A 12,542-nucleotide genomic window follows, 5' to 3' on the forward strand; every position below is an offset into this window, starting at 1 on the left:
TTATGCAAAAACTGCATGCGATTGATTTCCAGCACAGATGAAATACCGGTCAATTTTCCAAACATCTATAACCTTTGTGTGGCTACTGTTTTTTTGGACAACCTATCTTAGAATACGATTTAAGTATTCAAGTTTGCTATCACTGAAATTATACCTGACAATGCATATCCATTCAATTTCCACAAAATATTGTAGAACATTTGCCTCTGCTAAATCTCTATCTATTCAACCAGTTTTTCTTCAGCAATTTTGACTAATTTATAATCTTTACAGAGTCCTATAAATTATCCATAGCAATATTAATTAACTTTGATCATGTTATTCGCATTCATTAAAATAACCACCATCTGCACTGTACACGAATACTGTTATACAAAATAATTACTTTCAAAACAGTACATAAAAGACAATTTAAAAGTTAACTTTAACATGAAAATTTATTCATTATATAATTGTTACTTTGTAACAAAAACTGGCATGGTATACACATCATTTTCAAGTATGGTTGCTAGTCAAATATTAATAAAACAAATAGGATTTTCATCGATTTTATGAAAAATTACAAAAGACATATCAATCAGAATTTAATGCATTTCATGAAATAAAAGGCCCACATGCCTTATTGGGTACATGGGAATTAATTAAAAGTATCACTAGCCCCAAGCATTATGAAATCTTGAGAAAAATTCCTGTTCTGCATACCTAAATTAAATCCTAACATACAAAACAGAATAAAAGATGTGTTCATAAAACTTAAATGCCCTGAAAGTGCCTATACAGTCCAGATGATTGATTGGGTATTGTTTAACGTCCCTCTCGAGAATATTTCACTAATATGGAGACGTTATATATACAACATTAAATAATATGACTACTTTGGACCTGTGTACAGTCAAAACCCTGGGGTTGTGTAAATCACCACTTTCGTATATCCTTTTCTGCTTCTAATAAGCATGCATTTGGTTATTGACCATATCACAATAAAGACAATAGTTGCTACTATAATCTTGGCCTCATCCTGGAAACTAAACCCTTGTCCAGGAAATCATGAATTTTACAATTTTGGTTAAGGACTACCACATATTAATTTAGTTTCATGTTAATATCAACCTTTAAAAAAGATATTTTATAATTGTGTAACGTATTTCCACTCTCCTGTGATGTCATAAGCTTTCGCAAAGTCAATGATTTGATAAGATTTATGCATGATGGGAAGATAAATTTTGTTGAAGTCTTTTTCAATAGTTATTGTAAATAATCTTGTTAACCATAAAATATTTCAAAACTCACGTATGAGTTTCGAAATACCGAATCCAAGGGTAATAACTCCTTTTTCATTAAATTATTTATCAATTTTTTATGCATAGATTTCCTTTACTTTTCACAAACATATTTGTATATTTTTTTTAAGAAACAGTTTCATGAAATTGTTATGAATACCATTATATCGTTTTAACAAGTTTTTGTGATAATGAAATGTATTTAAGGAAAATTGTAATTTTCTGACATCAATAACAGGTATATGCGTGCTAATTGATAAATCTTTTTATCAATGCTGCAACATACTTATCTTATCATTTTTATTAGTTACTAAGATAACCATTAATCAAATATAAGATTGAACGTATAATTCTACAGGGGTGGAATTACCTTAAAGGCATAGGGTCTAATATATTGGTGAAATGTTGCTTGTTCCAAAAAGGTGGCGAAATTTAAGATCATATTAACTAGAAAATCACACAAAGTTCTTCAGAATGTTTACAAACACATTGGATAACGATAGTAATTACAAAATAATTCCCTGTTCTCATTTGCCTAAACTGGTACCCTTGTTGATTTCGCATCTCTTGTTTGTGTGTAGCCACCAATCAGTGGGGTACCAGTTTAATATATTGTCCTCCTGACAAAATTTTTAAATAGGGCTAAAACGTCAAAATGACTTAAATTTCAAAGCGCTGCAGCTATAGATAACTCATAATTAATACTACAAATTTGTTTTTTTTTTGGAGTTCTTCTTGCAAAATATTGTGATGTCATTTTTGGGATAAAAGATAGATCCTATGACTTTAACACATATTCACTATGTATACCAAGTTTGGTCTTACCCCAGAGTCAGAAACCCTACCCCATGGATTACAACATCTACATTTTTAGTAAAGGCCTTCCTCCTCTATCTGACTATGCATACGTTTTTCTTACAAAATGTTCAATTGTTACCTGAATTTACTCAGAAGACAGGTCACCAGAGATTACCTATGTGACCTAAAATTCTTATCAAAAACCAAAATTGTAACAAAATAAAAACAATCGGGTAAGACATCAATGTACATTTGAATTACCGGTGCATTACTACCCTAACAAGTATAGCATTGCCTCATTATTATCAAACATTATATTTCAATACATTTGAAAATGAATACACTATAGGTGCAACAATTATGCCTTAAAGCAGCATCATTAAGTCAAAGAGCACAATATATCATCTCAATAAGACAAAACACAAGAGAACATTCTGAACTCAGATAGTATACATATGAATTAAACTGTAGTGGTCATTTATCAACATATTTTCAAAAAAATTATATTGAAAGAGAAAATATCATAGGCAGTAATGCTCACATGAGATAGTCATAAACACTAAACGAAAATCCTATAACAATACACAGTCTAAACAACAGAGCACTTAGTCTTATTGCATGACATATATTATGAACATGGCAAACCAGGATTTACCTTTTATATGTATACCAAAACCAATGACAGTGTATATTTTGTGATCATTTGAATTACATTTCTCTGAACAAAATTCTAAACAAAACATGTCAACAGAACATACTAGGTTATGAATATTCAAAATGGTAATGGATTCGTTTGTACCTTCCAGTTTCAGACCATTTTTTAAATTTGGTAATTATGAAAGGCTTTAAACAAGAGGCCCAAGGGTCACATCACTCACCTTAGTCATCTTAGCTCATATTTAAAGATTTTCCCTATATATTTGTGAGTAAAACTTTGATCCCCCTTGTGACCCCATCCTACCCCTGGGGGCCATTATTTTAACAAACTGAAATATATGTCAGAGAGCTTTCATGTAAATATCAGCTTTTCTGGCTGAGTGGTTCTTGAGAAGAAGATTTTCCTTATGTATTAGTATGTAAAACTTTGATACCCTATTGTGGCCCCATCCAACACCCAGGGGCCATGATTTGAACAAACTTGAATCTGCTTTATGTCAGGAAGCTTTCATATAAATTTCAGCTTTTCTGGTCCAGTGGTTCTTGAGAAGATTTTTAAAGATTTTTCCTGTGAAGAAACTTAAATCTGCATTATATCAGAAAGCTTTCATGTAAATCTCAGCTTTTCTGGTCCAGTGGTTCTTGAGAAGAAGACTTTTAAAGATCGTTCCTATATATAAGTATGTAAAACTTTGATTCCCTATTGTGGCCCCATCAAACCCCCGGGGACCATGATTTGAACAAACTTGAATCTGCATTATGTCAGGAAGTTTACATGTAAATATCAGCTTTTCTGGCTGAGTGGTTCTTGAGAAGAAGATTTTAAAATATTTTTCCTATATATTTGTATGTAAAACTTTGATTCCCTACTGTGGCCCCATCATACCCCTAGGGGCCATGATTTGAACAAACCTGAATCTACATTATGTCAGGAAGCTTTCATGTAAATTTCAGCTTTTCTGGTCCAGTGGTTCTTGAGAAGAAGCTTTTAAAGATTGTTCCTGTATATTTGCATGTAAAACATTGATCCCCTATTGTGGCCCCATCATACCCCCAGGGGCCATGATTTGAATAAACTTGAATCTGCATTATGTCAGGAAGCTTACATGTAAATATCAGCTTTTCTGGCTGAGTGGTTCTTGAGAAGATTTTAAAATATTTTTCCTATATATTTGTATGTAAAACTTTGATTCCCTATTGTGGCCCCATCATACCCCCAGGGGCCATGATTTGAACAAACTTGAATCTGCATTATGTCAGGAAGCTTTCATGTAAATCTAAGATTTTCTGGCCCAGTTGTTCTTGAGAAGAACAATTTTAAACATTTTTCCTATATATTTGCATGTAAAACTTTGATCCCCCTATTGTGACCCCATCATACCCCAGGGGCCATGATTTGAACAGTCTTGAATTTGCATTGTCAGATAGCATTCATGTAAATCTCAACTTTTCTGGTTCAGTGGTTCTTGAGAAGAAGATTTTTAAAGAGTCATCCTATATATCAGTATGTAAAACTTTAATCCCCTATTGTGGCCCCATCCAATGCCCGGGGTCCATTATTTGAACAAACTTGAATCTGCACTATATCAGGAAACTTTCATGTAAATTTCAGCTTTTCTGGTCCAGTGGTTCTTTACAAGAAGGTTTTTAAATGATCCCACCCTATTTTTGCATTTTTGTGATTATCTTCCCTTTGAACGGGACATGGCCCTTAATTTGAACAAACTTAAAAGCCCTTCACCCAAGGATGCTTTGTGACAAGTTTGGTTGAAATTGGCCAACGGTTCTTAAGAAGAAGTTAAAAACGTGAAAAGTTTATGACGACGACATACAACGGACAAATTTTGATCAGAAAAGCTTACTTGAGGTTTTGGCTAAGGTGAGCTAAAAACTGTAAAAAATATCATCTGTTTACAGAAATTCCATGATATAAGCACTACATTTCTATTCATTGTGTGACCCAACAAAAATGGTTTTATTTACTTCAGATATATATTGCTTTTGAAAAAAATATAGGGTCCTTGGGGTAATGTATCAAAAATGTATACATGTGTTGGAGATTTAATTTGCCTGAAAAATCATAAAAGACTAGATTAATCAAGATATTGGACTAAGCAGTAAGCACTTTTAAAGTGTAAAATAACCAACATTTGAATTTCCACTTTTCTATATTCACAAGAATCGATCCCGAGGCAACCAGAATGGATATCATAGCTCCTGTGTCCAAACACACTGAAGATTTCATAAATTTCCAGAAATGTTCTCCCTCCTTTGTTCTTGTCTTTGCCAGAGGTCTTTCTTCCTGTAATATTATATACATGTACTACATTTATCACACCTAAGTGTCTGTACAATATGCTTAGCACTTTCAAAAAGATGACTTTCCCGAAATCTGAATTGATATAACTACATTACATATTCTATATGTTATTAAAAGGTAAATATGGGATATCAGAACTAGAAAATTTTGGAACTCTTCAGAAAAAGAAGTTACGAAAATTATACATCACTTGGGAAACTCTTGTATACAAATTAGTGATCACTAAAGACGACTCATTTCTGATATAAAAATATATGCCTGGTTTAAAAATTATTTTTCAGAATGTTGCAAGTGAATATCCTTGTACTAAAACATGAGTTATTGGATTAAATTTCTGATGTTTGGTAGCAGAGATAAAAACAAAAGAAAAAGTATATTTCCTACACTGTATGCACTTGTATGGATATTTACTTTATAAGATTTTCTTGAGTCATAATAACCGACCGCTATGAAATGATATAATTAATCACAATAAATTATTTATAAATATATCTCCAGAAATGTACATATACATGCAGCAACATGTAGCCCCACATTTCCCCACACGTTTCTGCCCCCCCCCCCCCCTGTTTTCCTGAGATTACGTTAAATTATCACATACAATATTAAACTTTGTTATTAGTACATGTATGCAAAGATCGATTCATTAGCTGCTCACTTGATATAGTAGCGGTGGATAGTACTGGAAATGCAAGGTTAGATTGATTTCAACTCATGAACAGAAGAATACATCCCCCCTCCCTTGAACTGTGACTAAATACATTGGTATCATGTCACAAAGGGTGCAACGATTAACCAAGACACGGTATATCACTGAAATATTATGCAACGGTTCGATTCACGATATTTTACACTATACCGCAGTTTGGTATTCTCGATCTGGATTAATTTGAACTGTCCAATTTGGCTTTAAGATTACATGTATGTTGTAACAAGAGTACCACCAATGGTACATAATATGCCCGTGAAAAGCTAATATAAGGTGTTTCCTTACACTATGATTTGTAGAACATGGCTTCAAGTAGTATCAGCAATCAATGTCAGAGTGTGACATACTTTCTTTGCATCATAAAAACAGATCAATCATGTACTCTCTATGTAATATTTTTATTTGGCATAAAGTGTATGTGTACCAAGTTTGATGGTACCAGCTCCAATAGTTCAGTCTTTATCCTGCTACTACTATCTTGACCTTTGATCTTGAGAAACAATCGATATTCTCCACTTGGCAAAAGGTGTATGTGTACCAAGTTTGACAGTCTTAGCCCCAACAGTTCAGTTTGTATACTGCCTACAAGGTTTTCCTACTAAGTGATACTGTGAACTTGACCTTGAACAAGAGGTACTGTGAGCAATGCTCACTACGAATACCCCCCCGCTTACCCCAATCTCCCAAAGGGTGTTGGTAATAGGTATACACTACCTCTTTTCTGAGTGTAAAAACAAATGGCATGACAAACCGAACCATATTGCTACTTCGATGTCCAGTGTGTGTGACCTTTGACCTTTTGACCCCAAAATCGATAGGGAACATCTTCATCCCATGGGTAGTCCATATGTATGATATGGTGACTGTAGGTGGAAAGGATAACGCTTTAGAGCCCGAAACCATATTGCTACTTCGATGTCCAGTGCGCTTGACCTCTGACCTTTTTACCCCAAAATTGATAGGGAACATGTTCATCCCATGGGTAGTCCATATTTATGATATGGTGACTGTAGGTTGAAAGGATAACGCTTTAGAGCCCGGAAACCATATTGCTACTTCGATGTCCAGTGCGCTTGACCTTTGACCTTTTGACCCCAAAATCGATAGGGAACATCTTCATCCCATGGGTAGTCCATATGTATGATATGGTGACTGTAGGTGGAAAGGATAACGCTTTAGAGCCCGGAAACCATATTGCTACTTCGATGTCCAGTGCGCTTGACCTTTGACCTTTTAACCCCAAAATCGATAGGGAACATCTTCATCCCATGGGTAGTCCATACATATGATATGGTGACGGTAGGTGGAAAGGATAATGCTTTAGAGCCCGGAAACCATTGCGTGTACAGACGGACGGACGGACAGACAGACGGACAACCCGATTCCAGTATACCCCCCACAACTTGTTGCGGGGGGTATAAAAACAATAGACATCTTCTTCTCATCATGGTGATCGAATGTACTAAGTTGCAATATCCTGGAATTTATGGTTTGGTCTGTATCCTGCCCACAAAGTTTTCCTACTTAGTGATACTACGACCTTAACCTTTGATTTCTGACCTTGAAAAATGTTAGGCATCTTCCTCTCATTATGGTGATCAAATGTACCAAGTTGCAAAATCCTAGATGTTACGGTTCAGTATGTATCTTGCCCAAAAGGTCTAGACAGACAAACGGACGATGGTTACCATAATACACCCTGTCCAAATAAAGATGGTTTCCGGAAATGGAAAAATGTGGTGCCAGTGAAATATTTCTCGCCCTGTGAACCATTAATCCCAAATATGGGAGCATTTTGGACATGCAGTTGTAACAGTAAGGTGCAATTAAATGATACTAAAACCAGTGTAATTGTTCATTAGTTATCATTCATATTGATACACTTGTAGCATGTTAAAAGTATCATGATACGTATTGTATTGTCAAGTCTGCATCATACAATGTATCGTATCATGAGGCAAGCGTATCGTTGCACCCCTACATGCTACCATGTTTAATACCAGTATTGAATATTAGTATAATAGTTTGATATTTCACAGTTCATACAGTTGTCTCGTATAGTTTTTTTTTTTCAGGAATGAAATAATCTTATTCAAAACTCTATAATTTTCAGACCTCTCTCACCGAGTACAGAAAAATACTTGTGTGATTAACAGATTTCATTCATATTTTTAGGGCTTTCCATCTTTCTGTGGAAAGTCCTATTGTTATTGTTCTGTTTATTATTTTCCTGCCTTCAAAAACTTTTTTCGTCTTCAGACTTATCGAAAAACTTTAAAGTTCATGATATAGCACTTCTTGAGAAACTAATACATTTCAACCTGCGTCATGGAACTTTGGCCCCTTATGGAGTTATCTGACCTTTGGCAGAAATCATTGTTATCGTTACTACTTTTTAACCGTAAATGATAGGAGGATGAAACCTTTACAGGTCAATTAGTAGAATCGAAGAACTTTAAATGAAGGGATTAGCTGACCGTTAAAAGGAGTTAATGCCCCCCTATGTTTCACGATTTATACCTAAAAAATTGACGACTCCTAAAGTATTCGTCGTAGAGAGACGGAACACACTGAAATGGGTTGGGTGACCTTGACCTTGAAAAGTAGGTCAAGGTCAAAGGTCATCCAGAATGGTTAGAAAATGGCACTTTTTACACCCTTTTTCCCACTTCACATAGCAACGAAATATTACATGGGTCAGCAAGGAATTTTCGATAGGTCTCGATATCATGAATTACAACTCTAAAACTTTGACCACACTGCGAATGTCGGCGACTCGCATTGAAAACCCTGTTATCGCTACTTCTACTAGACCGAAAGTCGTGGAGATGCGAGACCTTCACCGACGAATTCACAATAAAACTTTCGCACAGAGAAGTTGACCGAGGGAAACCGAGAACCCTGAAGCACGATTCTCGCCCCCAAAAGTATCTGACATTGTCATTCGAGCCCACAACTTTTTCACATATCTAGTTAGACGCGGAACCACTTGTGCAAAGCCCCGTGACCTCTCTGACCTTCAAAATGAGGTCAAGGTCAAGCTTTCCCTCTCATGGAGTTTTCGAGGTTTGACCTTGAACGTGGGCCAAGGTCAAAGGTCAAGGCCACACATCAAGGGGCCAGTCTCCACAAGCAAGGCAAACCCACACATCACGACTGTCGTCCCAAAGGAAGAAATCCCCCACCCTTCAAGTGATATGTATGTTAGATCAGCTGTTTACACCATTTTGACCGGTCACATGCCCAACAACAGGATTCTAGCTAATCTGACCTACACATACACATCTGACCTACACCCATTTTCTCCATTTCTTGACTGTCTTGTAAATCAAATATTTCCATTTGCATTCATGAAAAAACATGTGCCAGATTCCATCAATGTCTGCCTGCATCAACATAAAGACTAAGTTCAGTTGTTGTTTTTTTTTATGATAATGATGATGCAACTTTACTCGACAGTTGAACTCATTGACATTCCATCCCGACTGTCATTATAAACAAATAAACACTTACCTGCAGGGTCAGATGGGATGCAGTATTCCTATTCTCCGTTCAGATCATACACTCAGAAACTTTTTTTAATTCACCAGCCGCCATTTTGTTTGGGGTTCTTTTTCACAGCCTAAATCCATATGCATGCCTCCTTGGGTGAAATGACTGAAAGACATTTTCTCCATGAATTAGAACACATAGGATGAGCAATTACAAACTGTATATCAAATTCCACAATCCATTACACACATGGTAAAGTGCACAGACTCCTACCATCTTTTCAACATGAGGCTCATAGTCCCAGCATGCATGAGCAGAGTGTCAGCACTACATGTGTAATCTCTGAAAATGTCACTTACGGTTTCTTTACACCTCCAAATGTCATATCTAACAGGTCTAAAGTCACCCCCAAACACCTGCACAAGTCCTATTACACTTTTACCCGATATGTGCCGGCTATCCAACACCCACACCCCTTTTTTTCAAATATTTGACCGGTACTATCGTGCGAAACCAAGGCCTCAATCTCCAACACTTCAACACTCAAGGCGGCAAATTTGAATTTCTTTTCTATCCAAATCAAATTGTTTAGCATTTGAACACTACTGAAAAACCGGTAGAAGGTGGGAAGCCCTTTAATTGTTCGCAAACAATTAGGATCACTAGTTATCGATATTTCCCTTTTGCGATTAATGAATTTGAAATGTGGAATTAATTAAAATATTATTTACACAACCCCAGCCTCGATCTATTCAGTTGTCCTACTTTTACAGCCCTTCCATTGGAACACATCCCAATCTCGATCAATACAAAGACATAACAATATAAAAATTAATTTCTTTCACACTTATGCATCAAAAGATATGAAACTTGAACTCAATCTGTAGTTACTGCACTACAAGTTTCAATGAATTCTCACAAGCATTATGCAAAAATATCTGGAAAACCAATGGGACAGACTGATTGACAGAGAGACGGACAGAGAGGAAACCTAAAATCCACTTGACTTTCGTTTTATAAACCGGTAGGGGACTAATAACTGGAATTAGTCTTTGAACTTTATATGGTTGTTCTCCTTGATTTTTTTTAATTTTTAAAAGATTCATTTCAAGCAGACTGTTGTGATGTAATGGTGATATGTGATATATAACCTTAGATGTAAATTATGTTCCCTACCTGTTCTGCCTCTAACTCTCCCATTTCAACTAATGATGTTCATGATTGTTCCTCCTAGAAACAAAATTTTACACATCAAACACATACATGTACATAATGCATATTATACATTTATTGCATGATAGTGAGGGAGATATGAAGATTTATTCACCCAAGAAAAATCCTATTCCCGAGGGCAACGCCCGAGGGGAATATGATTTTTCTTGGGTGAATAAATCTTCATATCTCCCGAACATTCATGCAATAAATTGTTTATTATACCGAAACAAAGCAAGACCACAAAATTGCATTTGAGATTGGAGTCCGCTCATCTATACATTGTACATGTATGTAGCTGAGATTGCCCTAACGGTAACACCGCGTCTCAACGAATTAGATGGTACAAACTGCGAAATAGAGTGATATGATAACCAGTTTTTGTTTTACCATTCTCCTTGAATGCTGATTTACTTGCTTGTTTTTGTATCAACCAAAACCAGGCGATTTAACTGTGTATCAGAGACCCGCATATTTTGTGCCTTACGAATTATGGAAGTAGAATGACTCGGACTTTCGTCGTCTTTGACATTAACTTTATGGAAAATGCACGAGGCTGCCCAAGCGGTAAATATGATAGGGAGATATGATGTTTGAGAGGGAGATATGAAGTTTTGTTATCCCTGGCATGTGACCGTCTAGACCAATCAGATTACGCGTTGCATAGAATTCTCATACTGGGGTATAATAATACAGGTTTTAACACAGTTATGGTGCAATGATAAGCAAGAACTTTGGCTACAATCTCCTAAAACATACAAGATTTAATTAAAAGTTCTTTTAGTTTTTGTCTCTGTGTCATATTCTCCACTTTATCTTATACGTTACCCATCTTAGGAGGACCTCATTTTATTTTATATGTATATATGTTACCCCACTTAGGAGGACAATATACACTTGCACACATACAATTACAGACACCCCTTGTGTCCTTGGCACTTTCAACATTGTAACTTTTTCTAAGCGGCAACCTAAGGAACAATACTATTTTACTTAATATCATCAACATATTTTTTCAATGCCATATATTTCATCTTCCAAAACATACATGCTTATAATATATATGCATATATACATGTATATACATTTTCTACTTTAGGTAGACTTGTCATTGATCCCCAATTGTCACTTCTGATTGATTTCAAAGAGACTGTTGCAATGTGATGGTGATATATAATCTTAGATAAAAATTATGTTCCCTACCTGTTCTGCCTCAAACTCGTCCATTTCCACAAATGATGTGCAGGATTGTTTCTCCTAGAGACAAAATTTTACACATCAAACACATACATGTACATAATGCATTTTAACACAGTAATGTTGCGATGATATCAGGGTTTGACACTAAGGCACGTCCGACCGACCGAGTCTACTAAATGATAGGTCCGGTCGGGTAAAATGTCGATTTACTAGTCCGACTGGTTGTGTTAAAAACTAAACAAGAAACTTTACTTTAAACTGTATGATATTTTATTCTTAACTAAAAGAAAATAACTGTAAAGAGTTTGCAAGCAATCTTGAACCATGTGATGGAATAATCTATTTTAAGTTCTAATAAATAAGTAGCGGTCGGTAGTGATGTTTTACGACAGCTACTCGATGTTGATTTTAAACAGTTTATTTGAATTGACTATAATAAAGTGTTTATCAAGTTAATAAATTACGTAATAAACATTTATCGGTGTTGACATATGTGTGGGAATGTCTCTATATTTATGCCTCATTCACACGAAGAATTTAATTCGCATTAAACGTAAGTTAATGCGAATTAAATCTGAATCGTGTTCACACGGAGATTTTAATGCGCATTAGATTACTTCGAATTAAAATTGACATCGCGATTTAATGCGAATTAAATTTACTTCGCATTAGCTCCGTGTGAACGCTAAGCGAGGCTAATTCGCATTAAATGTACACGCATGCGTAATGGCAAATTTGGGTCACATGCATCATACCCATGGTCAGCTATATATACTAATGTCAGTTTTGTACGAAAAACTAAGCAAAATGATAATTTACACAATATTCATTAAAATATCTATAAAAATAATTTTCAATAACATAGTCTATTCTT

At 35.4% G+C, this 12,542-nt stretch overlaps 1 long non-coding RNA gene across 1 annotated transcript; it reads right to left on the reverse strand.

The window, feature by feature from the left end:
- Positions 1-534: 534 nt before the first annotated feature.
- LOC130047862 (uncharacterized) lies at positions 535-11,683 on the reverse strand. Its single transcript, XR_008796676.1, has 4 exons — positions 11,672-11,683; positions 10,433-10,486; positions 9,278-9,421; positions 535-5,037 (listed from the first exon to the last, which is right to left on the reverse strand). It is a non-coding gene; the product is annotated as an uncharacterized LOC130047862 (long non-coding RNA).
- Positions 11,684-12,542: the final 859 nt, after the last annotated feature.

Source organism: Ostrea edulis, chromosome 7 (assembly GCF_947568905.1).
Source record: "Ostrea edulis chromosome 7, xbOstEdul1.1, whole genome shotgun sequence".
NCBI lineage: Eukaryota > Metazoa > Mollusca > Bivalvia > Ostreida > Ostreidae > Ostrea > Ostrea edulis.